Here is an 18,606-nt window from a genome sequence, read left to right on the forward strand (position 1 = left end):
AGTATAGGTGGACATCAGAAGACCACTGAATAAACTAAATACCGTATCTGTGCACCCTTATTCATGATTATTTCAAGAATCCGTGTATTAAAAGCAATATGTTATACTCTTTTTCCCGAAACATTTTCTACTTTCACATTCACAATAAAGCACTCTAATGTACTGTAGGTTTTGTCTTTTGCAGAAATGTTTATAACCAAAATGGTAATGATAACTCATGTAAATGCATACGCTTTTCATTTGCATGGTATTGTTCTCTGAAGATTCATTCACTTAGTTCAGATTTGACTTTACATGAATCTTAACCCTGGCAAGGATTGCCAGATTTACAATTTTGTTAATGCTTGCCTAATTAACAATTTGTTACTGATTGCCAAGTGAACAATTTTGTTACTGATTGACACATTAACAATTTTGTTCATGATTGTCAATCAGCTATGATCAATATGAGTGGATATCTCCATACAAGTTATTTTTTCCGCATAATAAATGTAATTTTGGCAAATTCTAGCGTGTTTGTTATTTAATTAAAAGATTTACAAAAACAAGATCCAGCGCATTTACGATGTCTCATTATCAACATGCTAGGATCCGAACCAAGTTTTCTTGGTAACAGAGAATTAACTTTCAAACTGTTCTGGTCACCTTTTTATCAACTTATTTTTGCTATTATTTGTTTTTACATCTTTCTAAACAGGTAGCTAATAAACAAGTCCTACCTGTTCTAATAAAATTTTGATTATTAAGTAAAAAATTTAGAGTTACCTACCTTTTGTATAAAAGGTCGCGTGGTGCGTTATTTTTAATATTCGATCGGTGCATACTATCTATTCATGACGTATCAGTAAAGTCAGGTACTCCACAGAATTGCTCTGAAAAAATATAGTTTGATTTATGATCAGCAGATACAACATTACAACAAATGCTTAGAATATCGATATGCATGTAATACAAGGAAGAGAATAAAATCAAAAATAAAATGATTTCAAGAAAATTACCTTTTCCCCAAAGATGTAAATTAAAAGTATTTGTATTCCTACGCTAGCTGCCTCCTCAGTCTTTTTCACGAAAATATATAGGTCATTCTTCGATTGACAATCTTTTCACCAATTATATTACTTTTATGATTATTGTTACTAGTTAATTATGATACAATTTCTTCTGAGAGAGAAATTTAATCATTTATTGTGTGTGTGTGTGTGTGTTAGGGTGTGTGTGTGTAGATGTGTGTGGTTTTTTTAATGACGAAATGGTTATGATTTCTGATCGCAGTTGTGTAGACCTAGGGTATTTGATCTTGCAAGCACAGGTGAGTGTACTGTTTGCTAGTGACGCAAGACTGGTGACAGTATTCCTACGGACATGAAGAACTATACACCAGTTTCATAACAAATGCAGTTTTTTCCTCAAAGATCAGCTAAGCATAGTGAAAATTCGAGTTAATTTAAAGTCAAATATCTTGTATATGGTGTAACTTTCACGTATTCTTGTTATCACTGTCAAGACCACATGAGCATATGCTGGACTTACATGTCTGATATGCGCCATTCTTTCGTACGAGAGACACAGGCACAACAAGACTAACATGAGCATAAAAACCAGAAGTGACTGAGAGCAAAACTAAAATTAAAATAAACAGAGGCAGAGATCTCGTATAACTTTAGTTTTGATCTCGGTCACTTGAATATTTTTAATATTCCCAACAACCAAAATGAATTTGAATTACAATATCTATATTGGATTCAGAAACTTCATAAAAATCCTTACAAACAAAGATACATAGCGGGTTCCAGTAAATGTTCTACCAAGCCTCTTTCTTTACTCCTCACTAAGATATTAACAGTAGTGAAGGAGAAACTTCAAGAGTACTGTACAACAATATATTCGAGAAGTGGTGTAAATCAGATGTGGATACTAAAAAATTCCAAAGAACTTTCGGGACATTTGAAATCACAAAGGACAAGGTATGGTAATGGCTGAATCTGGCCCCTTATTTGATATAAAAATCAGAACACAATTAAAATCGTGTTAGTTTGTAGTTAAGAACTTAAAATGATGCTTGTTTTAAAAACAGCACTAATTTTCATTCAAAACTTACATGGAGGTTACAGGAGGGTGCAGAAGTAGGACATTTTCCCGAATTTCCTCAATTCTGGTGGAATTCCATCAAATTTGAGATACTTTTCACTTCGGGAAACATAGAGCACAAGCTTGCCTATCTGAGATTTTTATACGTATGATGCATCTGATACTAGTGTATGAAATATTTAAATTTCGTAGATAGGCAAGCTTGTGCTCTATGTTTTCTGAAACAAAATGTGCTGTACAATCGATGAAAATTTGCATAAAAATTCGAAAATTGACATATTATCTGACCTTCCTGTGACCTCTGTGTATCCCATAACTTAGAACCAATACTCATTTTGTGGCAGGGGTAACAACAGGTTTTTATTGATAAACTGTTGCATCGTTTTAAAAGACACCCCAAACCGGGGGCCAAAAAGGGGTTTTAGCCTATCTTGTCCTTTTACCAAATCAACAACATAAAAACTTACGACTTTTCAACTTTATATACAACTATTCCCCACGATAAATTAAATTCCAGACTTTCTGACATCGTTGACAGCTGCTTTTTCAATAAAGATGGAACTTGTAAATTTACTTACTTGTCATTGGTCATTTGCAAAATTACTTTGTTAAAAAACAGTCTGATTGTTCACAAAAGTACTCTGAAGTTGACATTAAAAAGATGCTCGAGTTTCTGATTGACAATATATAAGTGGTTTTTGGAGACCAGGTCTTCAAACAATCTATTGGAATTCCCATGGGTACCAATTGCGCCCCGTTATTAGCAGACCTATTTTTGAATTGATATGAAGCAGAATTTGTTCAAAATCGTTTACGTGAAAAGAAGAAAACACTTGCTGTGGCCTCGACATTTAGATAAATCGACTACGTATTGTCAATTAACAATGGTTATTTCCATTATTATGTCGACACGATAAATCCCGGCGAGCTTGAGATAAAAGATACCACAGAGTCTGACACATCTGTTTCATATTTGGATATTTTTTCTGGAAAAAGACGTTAATGATAATCTAACAACAAAGTTTTATGATAAATGATGACTTTAATTTTTCAATCGTCAACTTCCCTTACTTATGCAGCAATATACCCTTATCACCTGCATAATTATGGGGTGTGTATCTCTCAGTTGATTCGATACACAGTAGCATGCTCTACGTATGAACAATTTCTAAAACGAGGTAAGTTATTGACAAACAAGTTGATGAAACAAGAATACCAGCAGTCTCGTTTACAGTCGTCATATCGTAAGTTCTATGGTCGATACAATGACCCTGTCAGCAAATACAATCTGTCATTAAGTCATATGCTAACTGACGTTTGCTAGGCCATTATTTACACACTGAATTGTCAACGGATTTTTTTCCGTTATTTACCGATCATGACAAGGAGCACACGGCGGGTGTGACCGGTCAACAGGGGATGCTCACTCCTCCATGGCACCTGATCCCACCTCCTTTTTTTGGAGGTACGTGTTTGCTCTGCTCCCGATTTGTATTGTTTTAATTGACTTTGAGCTTGAATACCGTTCGTTATCTCCGTATTTCACCTTAAAACCGAAGTTCCGTGTCACGGTAGGCGTTGTTACGATAAAGATCCCTCACTGCTCAATGGCCCAGAGTGCCAAGTAAAGGTCTAAATTTGAAGCCCTTCACCGGTATATGGTGACGTCTCTATTTGACTGAAAAATTCTCGAATGGAACGTAAAACAACATGCAAACAATCAATTACTTCGCAAATTTTTTTATTACCCCTCATATATTATATATATTTCAATGTTAAACTTCCAGTTGTGACCTCGCCCTACTCTCGGAGGACAAGGTTTGAATAAATTTGAATCAATTTTCAGGAAGCTGTCATATGACAGCTATTCTGGTTCAATGCATATGATTCCTGAGAAGTGATTTTTTATTGTTACTAGCAAATTTCACTAATTTTTCTCACATTCTTAATTATTTGTGGCAAGTTTGGTCGAAATATGTCCCAGTACTTCTGATAAAGTCAAAAATAAATGTTTTCGGAGAAATGTACAGACGAACAGATTGATGCAGGATAATATGTGATCAGAAAAGCTCACTTGAGCTTTCAGCTTAGCTTGCCTAAAAAACTTAAAAGATTTTGTTTGCCTCCTATGAGATAATAAGCCTGATACAGCAGTAAATAATAGCCCAACAAAGTAATGCACTTTTGTCGATTGTGTCATATATTTGAATGACATAAAGTAAATTGCTGTGAAAAATGTATAACGAACCAACAATACAGGATGAAACATGCACATGTACATAGGTGACAGGTTAAAATGTGATCCATCTGAGAATGACTAGAAAATAACATGCAATGGAAATTGAAACGTGAAACACACATCTGTGGAGACATGCTTGATGACTAAGAAAAAAGTGTTCATGATATTTAACAAATATTGATGCAACAAAGCTTTTAATTGTCACTAAAACTAAGCTGTTCTAATGTGTTCAAAAAGCAAGTGAAAGTAAAATATGGTAAGAAATGATAAATTATATTTGTATGTTTATAAAGGTTTTAAACATTGGAATCATAAATATAAGACATGCAGCCAACTGCTGATAATGACTTATGTGTTACTGAAGCAACATTTGATAAAACTGTAATATCACATTAGAAAACATACTGAAGTGCTTTTTAAATCAGAATATCACTTTGTTTTCTGTGCTTGTAAAATAAAAATGCATCCATCTTCAAGAGTTATCTTTCCATCTATACGAGTTATCGTTCTTCAAAATACGTTTTTAGTGAAAAAAATATTAGTTATTTGATTATAAAAATTCTGCATATTAAATTTCTGTGACAGAATTATGTGTCAAGAGATAGAAATATCTCAATTTTAACAGTTTAAGGAACTGAGTATAAATGTTTTAGGTAAACTATTATAAGTAATTAATAAAAATATTGGCAATAGAAAATAGAAATCAGTATTTTAACATAGTTCGGATTTGAATGAGTTAACTATAAAATGTTCCTAATTATTAAACTCAGGTGAGACAGTTCATGGGAATGCTTGGGATGATTTCCTTGGAAAGTTATCTCCCTTATCAGAGGGATATTACACCTTAATAGATCTTTTAAGCTATGGGTTCAGCCTTGAAAGGCCGATATAAGAATTATTTTATACGATTTTTTTTTTCATTTTTCCAGAGAAATTTAAAAAAATGTTTTATTTGCAAATAAGATGTTTTATTTTTTAAAATTCGCTGTTAGTAAATGCATAATATGAATGTCTAATAGCTAATAGCTAATAATCCTTTCTAGCTGTGACTTGTTTTTTGAATATATATTATCCATAGGTTTTGAAAATATTCACAAAAGATATGTTTAATATTCATAAATAATTTTTTGTAAAAAAAATTTAAATGTCCCGAAAGACAGATATGTATTTTTTTCAGAATCGGGATCTACCCCCGCCATGGTAATTAATAATGCCAAGCGGATATCCAATCATATACGCGCTAAAAACTTACTTGGCTTGAATATAATTACTTTTGAGAAAGAAACTGGTAAATCGAACTTGGAGAACGGCAAAGCGGTGTAATTTCAAGAAGTATTTTGGTTCACACGAAATTTGTTTTATTTCTCACCGCTCTGAACAAGATTTTGATGATTGCCTTCATAATTTTTAACTATCAGACGCTGTAAAATTTAACAACTAAATTGTATGACAAACGAGATGCCTTCAGCTCTTCCATCGTCAACTTTTCTTATTTATGTAGTAATAATCCGCTATCACGTGCAATAAGGTGTTTATTACATACATATGGTGTTTATGTCTCCCAACTTATTCGATACTTAAGAGCATGTTTTGAGTTCAATAAATTCTCGGAAGCAAGCTACTGACAGATAAGTTGATGTTACAAGGATTCCAACAACCCCGTTTGAAGTCAGCATTTATTTTATGGTCGTTATAATGACCTTGTTAGCAAATATAAACTATCATAGGGTCGTATTTTGACTGAAATATTCCATACAAATTGTTAAGCTTTTCTTTTTTTCTAATTTAATTATGGAATATTCCATCAACCTGATCAATACATAGGCTCTCTGCAGTTGTGAGCAGTCGACAGGGGTTGCTTACTCATCCTAGGAAACTGTGGAAATTCCAAGGTCTGTGTTTTATGCCCTCTTCACAGTTTTGTATAGTTTGTAGTCTTTTATAGATTGATCACTGTTAATTATCTTCTCCTTTTACAATAAATTAAATTCTCTCTGCTAATCTTTTTTTATTTGATAAATCGCAATTTTAAGCGTCAATCCGTGTTTCAAAACATGGAAATTCACAAGAGAATTATCACAGGTGAATTCAAAGATGTAAGAGCAGTATCTTGATTTTTATATATATATATTTACAATTGCAAATGTTTTCTTTTATATAACACTATTAAAAGCAACGCGTATCTATATCCGTATAAACACGGGTTCCTCGCGTCATAAACGTTCGACGTAATTTCTCAGTGACGTCATAAAGGGTCGACGCGCAATCAGTGGATCAAACACGTGCCGTTGGGTTTGAAAAATAAAACGTTTCACATGTTAAACATTATAATCAGGCAAATATAAAATATGAATAAGTCACAAATGTAAATATAAGTAATAAGGTATCATTTTAAAACATCTATCGGGCTATAAATACGGGTTGGTACGAGATCAAATTTACCATAAAGCCCTTCGGGCTTTATGGAATTTGATCTCGTGACCAACCCGTATTTATATCCCGATAGATGTTTAAAAATGATACCTTATTTCTTAAATAAACTACATATTTTGTTTTTACGCTGGAGCATAATGGAGTATCGTAGTACAAAATTAATCTGTAACAGCCATTACCTCCACCTCTGAAATTTAGAAGTTTAGTTTTCCGGAATTAAGGATGACGAGGCTGAACGGCTTTTCCATATGAACATGCGTTAATAAGATTTTTTCACCTCAGGAAATATAAAGGGAAAAAACGCATATTTTTATTTGATCCACTGCAACTGCGTCTTATCATAGTTAATATAATTTTGAATTTATTTGGGATTTAAATAATATCCAGAAATGCATATATGCAGTAGAAAATCACCCAACCATGACTCTGGCGAGTTCTACGTGAGCACTAGTAGTTTGCCTTTGAGCTTCAGGTTGAAAGACATGTTGCTATAATTTTGCATATTTTGAAGCATTTTTGCGATCCCATATGATTTTTTTTAAATGTTCCCTTAGAATTTGATCAGATTTTGACCCTGAAAGATGTTACACCTTACTGTAATTCTATGAGGTCCGGTTGTTGTCTTACTAATGCAAAGAGACCATCAGCATAAAATTCCGAAGCAATTTAAGCGACTAAAAGGAAAACTAATGTTAAAAGGAAGGGTTAAAGACCGCCAAAGAAACGGACGTCTTTTGGAGGCAACGGGACGTCCGGTCAGAGAACCGTTTAATCTACCGACGGAACGATTTCAAACTCCAATTAAAACTGCTACTAACGTCCCTGGACACCACAATGCCAGAATTAGAGGGAGAACTTCAAAAGGCTCGTAGAGGTAGGCCTCAAAGCACGCTGGCCATCCTTTAAGAACCACATGTTCTCATGAATGAACGCACCATTTAGTCCCGTATTGTCTCCAAAAAAGCTATTATGGGATCGACAAATTTGATTTCGAAATCTGATTTCAAGCAATATCAATAAGCTGAATGCAAGCTCTTATTGCGAAGTGAAATCTCATCCCTATTCGAAGAATCACCATCTGATCAATTCCATGCTCAAAATGATACCAGCTGCTTTAAATGCGGGATTACAACATGCGTGATATTGACTTTCGACGTTTTAAATTTTAAAATTCAGACCCTTTCTCCCTACATTCAATAACTGCGGTGCTTAAATGTCGTTTGATTCGATATTATGACTTTATTTATGACAATTATGAATAAAATTACATAACATTTTAATTGCCTATCATTGGGTTGCAGAGTAATAAATGCCAAACATGTATTTAGGTATGCGTTTCTTTTTCCTTTCAGTATATATTAGGTAATGGTTTTCTATGCTCAGAATTATTATGTAAACAAGAAATTGAAACATTTAAAATAACTTAAAATACCCTTAAAGCATCAAAATTTGAAATTATTTTATGGGGGAAAAGTTTTTCGGTTTCTATATGAATTTAAATTTGCCAATTTTGTTATTCGTACCGATAACACAAAAATATATTTCAGTGCTATCTAGTTTCTGTTTATAATTTTTTTTTTTTCACATGAATAATCAATGAATATTTCCGGGTCAAACAGGAACATTTGTCATTTAAAGGAATAAATACAGATTATTCAGATCATCTGAATCAAAGTAAGAGGAAAATGTCTGGGACTCTGTACAATGACCAATTAGCTTCAAAATGCATACTTATACTGTCCTTGCTCATCATTGATTCTAAAGGTACAGATTTTTCTATTTATCTAAACCATTGAAAATACAATTTCAAAAAAGAAACATTGTTACAGATATATTCTATTTTTCTTATTAAAACAAATCATAAGACTGGTATTTTTTAGATAAAGATTTTTGGGGGTTTTTTCTTTGTATGTTGTTTAACGTCCCTCTCGAGAATTTTTCACTCATATTGAGACGCCACCAGTTGCCGGTGGAGAGCTGCAAATTTTTGTCCTGTACTCGGCACTTACGGCCATTGAGCACTGAGAGATCTTTTTCGTGCCAGCACCAACTGCGACACTGGACCTCGGTTTATACGGTCTCATCCGAAGGACCGGTGTCGCATAATATTTGGTCCGCCTCGTTTAAAGGTCCGGGGGGACCTAATACGATAACATATAAGGTCCGCCTTTTATAAGAAAAGGTCCGGCCCGTATAAGAAAAGGTCCGCCTAAGTTTAAAGGTCCGGGTGGTGCAAAATGTTTTAATTTTGACTTAAACACATAAAATTAAAGAGAGTTTGTTTACATCATATGAAGAAAGATTAAGGATTTACCCTAGCTGTTGTGTTTATTTTTTTGTATAATATATCTCTCAGGGCAGGAATTGCTACTCCATGTTTAGTGTGCTTTTAGCAATACCGTTTAGGGCAATGATTTTAAAAAAAAATGTCGCATTTATTGAGCTTGTGTTTGTTTTTCCCCAGCATTTGCTTTGTGTAAATTAGGATGATTAAAGGTGTGAAATCTGCCGGTGTGTATAGGCAATAAAACAATGGGGGTGTGAAGTATTCGTATACATGACAGGTACCCGCTGGTAGAGCCCGCGGCAGATAGCAATGACAAGGTAATGGTCATGTGTTTGCTTTAAATCAATAGATATGAATTCTCTGTTTTAATAAATTATGCTGAAGAACAAATTATAATACTATTATAATATTCATACGTACACATCAAAATTGTGATATAATTATATAAATATATATAGTCTATTTTTATTACAATATTTAAAGAAATTTCTTATTCCAAGTGCATGTAGAGTTTAAAACTAAGACCGATAAAAAAATAAAAATATGTATATGCTTCCCTTTAGTTTTAACTATTAACTTGTTTTCAGTTTATAATAATATTTTGCCCTTTATTTGTGGATAGGGTAATATATAGCCTAATGTTGTATTCGATCTGTATTTACTGCACAAACAAAATACATGTAATGTTAAAGCTTAAAACAGGTTATTCAATATTGAAAACATATACAACAGATTTAAAGTATAATCATGGTTTGGATTTAATTCTTTCTTATAAAAATATCACTCTTCCTCGTCATAATGAACTACATATGAAATAATATTTCATTTTTGTATTTTTTTTATATTTTTTTTGCCAAAAGAAAAAGAAAGAAAAAGAAATTACACATTTTACTGTGACTATAATAGACAGACTGTGGGATAATCTAGCAGGCTGTATTGCATGACAGATTAAAATTTGAAATCATTATTTTAAAATATTTTCTTTTATTACCGACATGAAGCATTTTGGGCAAAGTTGAATGTCCAGTTCTATATACAAGTCATTTATCTATCTCACGTCTGTATGAACGGGGGAAGGGGGAGGGAACATCAGTTGATCCTCTTCCTTTTTTTTTTGCGTATCAAGGAATTTCTATTTTCTACATTAATTTGTGCTATACCCCCCCCCCCCCCCCCAACAATTACACCCAAAAATATACTGACTGATTGATTCTGGGGACGTTGTCAAGCGTGCGTCATATTTCCCATTTCAAGCTACATGATATGTACATTTTCGTGATGTCGACTAGAAGCGTTTCAGTCTAATTTTAAATCAAAAATATATTTCTTTTATAAAACGCTGATTATTTATGATTATTTATTTTATTCATTTATGGAAAGTGGCAACTCACGGTTATCCGGAGAAAAAAGGTAATTCATGGGGTTTTCCATCATGAGAGTCCAAGCTGCAGATAGCCCAGTATTACTTTACGCCACAACTCCATACCAAGTAGTCCCGGAGAATTGACACTGTATGGAGTATGACTGAGAGTCATACTCCATACTCTTCGGGACTTCTTTCCCTACGAACAATGATATGGAGTAATACTGAGCTGTCTGGAGCTTGATTGAGAGTGATCTCCCGTGTAGAATTTTCTACGCGGTGAAAACCAATAAAGTGTATTGTTTAGTACCACTACACCTGCTCAAGAGTTTTTGAAAAATTCTTTACGAAAGCTAGGAACTTTGCCAATCTCCTTAAATTATCCTTTTCGAAGTCCTCAGTCATTCTCCGTGGTAACCATGGAGGAAATAATACAATCGGTCTCATGTAGTCATGACAGAATTTTCATAAATGCCATACATTGCACATATGTTGGTTCGGATATTACCTAACAATTTTGAATAATGATTATACAGGCGCGGATCAAGATTTTTTCCAGGGGGGGGGGGGGGCATCCCAGTCAAAAAAATTTCTAACCCAAAAATTTCTTGACAAGGAAGAAAAAAAAACGTAAAATCCAATTCCATTTCCAAAACGTGAAAAACACCTATTTCGTGGTGGTGATGGTAGGGTCCACGTTTTCTAAGGGGGGCCGAAAGTCATTTTTTATTTACTTCAGTATATACTTTTAATAACTCTGCAAATTCCAGATGGGGGGGTTCCCCCGACCTGCGCATGTAATATGAATAATTTCGGTAGTGGCTGGAGAAATTTCCGGTAATACATTGCATCTCAGGTGAGGAAGAGGGGGAGGGGTGGCAATAACACCTTCTTTAAATTTCCATCTGCTCCTTGCGTATCAAGTACGTAGAAAATAAACACCATCTGGTGTATTACAGATTTCTTTTTACTTGTCACACAAGGCATTTACCACGTACATTATGTACGTAGTGTTGATGAACCCTTTTCTTATTTTTAAGGTGATTATTTTCCCAATTCATTGTATGAATACAGAAACAAATACCCCCTCTTTTTCATGCTATATGAATCAAAATCTATAGATACGGATACAGTACAACTAATGATCATTCAAACATAACATTTTTGTGATATACATGGATAATAAATCTGAACATATCTTTTGATTGTATGTGGTGAATATATTCTAGATAAATATACATTGTACTACCATTATACATTCAGATTCGTCACTGCCTTTTATAAAAGAATCGTCCTACGATTTTCCAAGACCTTGACATAAAATGAGAGGCCCATGGGCCACAACGCTCACCTGAGTCAATAAGGCCCTGCTGTTTTTCATCAGCAAATTTATTCTAACATATCTTCCAATGTAAATCATTAATCACTATTGTGACCCCACCCTACCCCAGGTGTCATGATTTTTATAGATGTAGCGCTAGCCCCACCCTACCCTCGGGGTCATGATTTAAACAAACTTGAATTTACACTACCTCAAGATACTTCTATATCAATGTGACTAAACATGGCTTTGTTGTTCCTGAAAAAAAGGTTTTAGAATTTTTTCCCTATACATTCACATGATAAACCCTGATAGTGCATTGTGGCCCATCCTACCCCTAGGGGGTCATGGTTTGATTGATTGATTGATTAGGGTTTAACGCCGAGTCGGCTATATTTCAGCCATATTCCGGCGGAAAATTAATTTTATATGACCTGTTATCATGGTTTAAACAAATTTGAATCTACAATACCTGAGGATGTTTCCATATCAATCTGACTAAAGATGGCTTTGTTGTTCTTGTGGAGAAGATTTTTCGATATACATGTATATATATCCTATGTAAAACTTTGATCCCCCATTGTGACCCCACCCTACCCCGGGGGTCATGATTTGAACAAACGTACATCTACACTAACTGATGATGCTTCCATATTAATATGACTAATCATGACATTGTTGTTCTTAAGAAGAAGATTTTTTCCTAGATATTCCTATGTAAAACCTTAATCCCCCGTTTTGATCTATCTATTACAAAGAGAAAATTATAGACAGGGTTTTTTTCTGTAGCATGAAAAATAGAGAAAGGGGCAGGGCGGACCTTAAAACGCAGTATAATAAAAGCCCCGCCTTCTGTATTTCAGATATCATACTATTACAAGGCGAAAACGTTGAACAGGTTTATTTTCGTAGCATAAAAACTAGAGAAAGAGGCAGGGCGGACCTTAAAACGCAGTAAAATAAAAGGTCCGCCCTCTGTTTTTCAGATATTTTACCATTAGAAAGCAAACATTTTGGACAGGGTTTATTTCCGTAACATAAAAACTAGTCAAAATGACTGGGCGGACCTTAAAACGCAATATAATAAAAGGTCCGCCCTCCATATTTCAGATATCTTACTATTACAAGGCGAAAATTTTGAACAGGGTTTATTTTCGTAGCATAAAAATTAGAGAAAGAGACAGGGCGGACCTTAAAACGCAATATAATAAAAGGTCCGCCCTCTATATTTCAGATATCTTACTATTACAAGGCGAAAATTCTGAACGGGGTTTATTTTCGTAGCATAAAAATTAGAGAAAGAGACAGGGCGGACCTTAAAACGCAATATAATAAAAGGTCCGCCCTCTATATTTCAGATATCTTACTATTACAAGGCGAAAATTTTGAACGGGGTTTATTTTCGTAGCATACAAACTAGAGATAGGGCGGACCTTAAAACGCAGTATAATAAAAGGTCCGCCCTCTATATTTCAGATATCTTACTATTACGATGCGAAAATTTTGAATGAGGTTTATTTTCGTAGCATAAAAATTAGAGAAAGAGACAAGGTGGACCTTAAAACGCAGTATAATAAAAGGTCCGCCCTCTATATTTCAGATATCTTACTATTACAAGGCGAAAATTTTGAATAGGGTTTATTTTCGTAGCAAAAAAATTAGAGAAAGAGACAGGTCGGACCTTAAAACGCAATATAATAAAAGGTCCGCCCTCTATATTTCAGATATCTCACTATTACAAGGCGAAAATTTTGAACGGGGTTTATTTTCGTAGCATACAAACTAGAGAAAGAGACAGGGCGGACCTTAAAACGCAGTATAACAAAAGGTCCGCCCTCTATATTTCAGATAACGTACTATTACAAGGCGAAAATTTTGAACGGGGTTTATTTTCGTAGCATACAAACTAGAGAAAGAGACAGGGCGGACCTTAAAACGCAATATAATAAAAGGTCCGCCCTCTATATTTCAGATATCTTACTATTACAAGGCGAAATTTTTTAACAGGGTTTATTTTCGTAGCATAAAAATTAGAGAAAGAGACAGGTCGGACCTTAAAACGCAATATAATAAAAGATCCGCCCTCTATATTTCAGATATCTTACTATTACAAGGCGAAAATTTTGAACGGGGTTTATTTTCGTAGCATACAAACTAGAGAAAGAGACAGGGCGGACCTTATAACGCAATATAATAAAAGGTCCGCCCTCTATATTTCAGATATCTTACTATTACAAGGCGAAAATTTTGAACAGGGTTTATTTTCGTAGCATAAAAATTAGAGAAAGAGACAGGGCGGACCTTAAAACGCAATATAATGAAAGGTCCGCCCTCTATATTTCAGATATCTTACTATTACAAGGCGAAAATTCTGAACGGGGTTTATTTTCGTAGCATACAAACTAGAGAAAGAGACAGGTCGGACCTTAAAACGCAGTATATTTAAAGGTCCGCCATCTATAATTCAGATGTCTTACTGTTAGAAAGAAAACATTTTGGACCAGGTTTATTTCCGTAACATAAAAACTAGTCAAAATGGCAGGGCGGACCTTAAAACGCAGTATAATAAAAGGTCCGCCCTCTGTTTTTCTTTTTTCCCACATACATGTATCTCACTTACAAAGCAAAAATTATGGAAATGCTGTAAGTTCCTATTGTTTTTTTTTTTCTTTGTTGGTTCGTGTGGTTTTCCAGGGTAAAAAGATAATTAGGTTTATTATATTAGGATGGACGCTAAATTAACTTAGAAAACTCTTTGAATGGCCTAATTGTGCATAAGAATTGCATATATACTACATGTAGTAGTGTACTTTTTTTCATATAATATGCTGACAAAAAGACAAAACTTCAATGTCAATTAATTATCCACTCTATGTACGTTTGCAGGAGATGTGTCTACTGTATTGTATATCTATATGCAACCATAAACATCTGTCTGAAGGGACCAAGGATATATATTATTATTTAATTAGTAATGTTGATGACGTGCAACAAGAGAACTATAACCCCCCCCCCCCACCAACCCACCCACCCCCCCATCACACACACATAAATAAAAAAGAAATAGCCGCTTAAAGTCGTAGAAAATCTAATTTAAACCAAAATCAAAATAAATATAAAAATATTAACAAAAGAACACGACTTGGTGGTGTTTTATGAATTTTTATATCAGTCAAGATCTCAACAGACACTTTCCTTTTCATTTTAGGGGGAAATACATGTCAAGTTGCTCTGTAAAACCCCTCTGTAAATAGTATGGGTGGATAAGATTCTCCTTAGTAAGAAGGTGGAAAAGGAGAAAATTCTGTACTGAAGCGTACTGAGTATTTCCTATGGTGGATAATAAATCCGGGGTTGTTTCTTCCAAGCTCGCTGCATGTCATTTCCGAAATTTTGCATTGCATTTCCGACATTTTTTGTTTTCATTTTACAATACAATCAACGCTAAGTCTAGTAAAAATACAAAGTTTAGTAAGAAAATGCAATAATTTCATTAATAAAACATGCAATTTTTGATCACCAAATTTTAATGCCCACTGAATTATATGTGTTTGAAAGCACCGAAAAACAGAATCTCCTCAACTTTGATTACTTTATTCCGTCAAACATAGTTTCTGTATGTCATAAATTCTACCTAAACCTTTCTGATCTTAAATTCAGTCTGATTATCTTGATTTGAAAAGATGAACAAAAATTCACAACTTACACTTACATGTGTCCGAGGATAAAATCGTCATAAGATTCTTTTAAATATAAGCAGAACTTATTATTTGGAAATCAATGAATTATTCTTGATTTATTCTTTAATTTTTTTATAAGGGAAATTTCAATTTTGTTTTCATTGCCGGAAAAGTACTTTATGATGATAAATGTCTGAGATGAAAATTTTAAAACGTCAGAAATGAAAACTACAAAATGTAGGGAATGAAATAAACAATATTTTAAAAAAAAATCCCGGAAAGAAAATCCTATGCTAGGCTCATTTTCCAAAAGGGGAGGGGTCTTTAAACCCAAGCTCGTTTTTCCGGGAAAAAATATTAATGCGGTAGGAAAGTCTACAACATCAGTACTTTTTAAACTATTTGACATGTATCAGCATAATTTTGCTATACCCCACCCACCAAAAATACAACAACACCATTTATAATCTTTTCATTTTTTTGGGGAGGGGGTGTTTTATTGCTTAAAATGTTCAACTCGATTGACTTTGGTTTGAATTTGCCAATTTATGCACATCTTCCTTAACCAGTGTTAACCCCGGGGTGATATCAAGTAGAATGAAATAATCGTTAGTCTTTAACTGGATAAGAAACGATGGTTATAAAAACACGGGGGATATGCGACTTCAAGTTTCGTCAGGTAAGACAATAGGCCTACCCCCCAAAGCACAGACATGTTGTTTTAACAACAACGGGATAGGCTAGTACACCGTAACACAAGTCCCTGTCAAAGTGACCCTCCAATTATTTTATAGTTAGGTACAATATGAATCGTAAGAATTATGCATAATTATTATTAATGATATAATGAAATATCTTTCGAAAGATATGAAAATTCTTTTTGGGAAGTGGAAGTCGAACGTTGTTAGGAAAGAGACTGTAATGAAATGATCATTGTTGGACTCACGAACACCATATACTGAACAATTTGCCAGTGAAGGTATGTGTATTACATATATGTATTTTTTTTTTTATTTTGCAATGATAATATTGATATCACTTAAACTATAAAAGACACATGTCGTACATGATTTTCCCATAAGGTAACTCGATCAACAGATCTTTGCATCTTTATATTTTTTGTTTTGTGCACTACCTGGGAGGTATGTACTACGATAAGGAGCAAACAGTTAATCAGTGCTAACATCAAATTTTGACTAATTTTTTGATAGATAATTTGAGGTTTTGTACTGAAATATATCATAGTATTAGAAATATAATTAATTAAAATTGGCTAACGAAATCCAGCAACTAGCGAGATATCGCAAGACTTGATCCTTTTAGTATATATACAATGTACATACATGTACGTCCCTGGAACTCTATTTTGCTGGGAGGGACACTTTTATAACAACTATACCTTAAATAATTTAAAAAGATTAATAAAGCAAATTAATTTCGAATCAATAAAGGAGAAAAATCTGCATATTAAACCGAAAGCGGACCTTTTATTATAGAGGCAGGCCGGACCTTATATGTTATCGTATTAGGTCCCCCCGGACCTTTAAACGAGGCGGACCAAATATTATGCGACACCGGTCTCCACGTCCCGCAGTGGGATTCGAACCCGCGACGTAAGGATCAACTCCTTACTTCGCGAATCTAGAGCAGACGCTCTAACCACTGCACCACGCGGGCGACAAGATTTTTGTAGATATAGATTTAATTGAAAAAGGATTATATATTAATGCCTGCTCTATTAATCTGTGGGTATATTTATGTTATATAATGATTTGATAAAACGTAAAATTGATTAATTTCACATAATTCATTTATTCCAGGGGTGTGTTCACTTTTTGGATATATTGTATTACAAAGTTCTGTTTCCAATCCCCAAAACGGAGCTTACAACCCCATTGATGATGACAGCAATACATGTGCTGTGTCAAATAAAGGTGCAGGAGAGTACTGGAGAATACAATTTAACCAATCCCTAACTATTGCCGGTGTCTATCTTCGGTTAAAAGGAGGCAAGCAATAAGAGTATCTATTTAATGTACTATAATTTCATTATATTTCATTATCTACATAATTTTAATATTTCTTTGTTTCATTTCTTTTAGGTAATTACACAATAGAAGTGCACAATGCTTCTGATACTTCCAGTCGACAAGTTTGTGGTTATAAACAACTGCCCTTTGAATTTGCTGCTAGCAATGTTAATATCACCTGTAAACCAGACTTACACGGAGATGTTATTATCGTTAAAAGGACAAATAATGAAAGTTTGTCACTGTGTGACTTTAAACTTAAAGGTATGAATATCTTATCTATACATCATTCATTTTAAAATATGAATATTGATAAAAAAAACAAATTTTTGAAAAAAAGTAGCTGGTTTGTATAAACTAAAGGAATTGAACAAGGCAGTGCATTTTATTTGCTTTAGTTTATTCATAAATTTTCATGTGATGATATCTACTATGTTTGCAGTGTGTGAGTTTAACAACCTTGACATTCTGTGTACAAAGTGTACTCCGTCCAGAAGCTGTAAATCATGTGACGGTTCACATTATGGGGTTTGGTGTGAACGTCCATGCTCGCCCAGATGTGTACCCGGAACATGTGACGAGCTGATTGGAGAGTGCTCAAGATGTAAAGATGGGTACCATGGGAACAAATGCCAAATCTCAAGTGAGTTTATGAAAGTTTAAAGTATAAAAGGAGGTTTTAAAAATTAGCATTTTACTCATTTGCAATATCATATATATAAAAGTTTTATAAACTTTGTTACACTCTGAAGAGCCTCACGGCGAAAGCGCTTAGTGTAATAATTAAATGTGAACTTGTTTGTTTATCTTGGATTTTATTTTTAATTTATAATCTACCTATACCGTGGACTTTTACTACAATTTCACTATATATATATATATATATATATATATATATATATATATATATATATATATATATATATATATATATATATATATATATATATATATATATATATATAACCGTTAATTTGAATAAACCCTTTAACTCATCATTTGATATATGCATCTACTCATTATAATGCCGACAATTTGAATACCGCGCGTCAGCGCGATATGATAATTTGTCGACACGGCCAGGTGTGTTATAGGACCTACCACATCCAAAAAATAAGAATTCAATACTTATATTTACATTCTCTAATTTTCTTTCTTCATAATT

Source organism: Saccostrea echinata, unplaced genomic scaffold (assembly GCF_033153115.1).
Source record: "Saccostrea echinata isolate AGI-Se365-2 ecotype Australia unplaced genomic scaffold, CSIRO_AGI_Sech_v1 ptg000019l, whole genome shotgun sequence".
In the NCBI taxonomy this organism is placed as follows: Eukaryota; Metazoa; Mollusca; class Bivalvia; order Ostreida; family Ostreidae; genus Saccostrea; species Saccostrea echinata.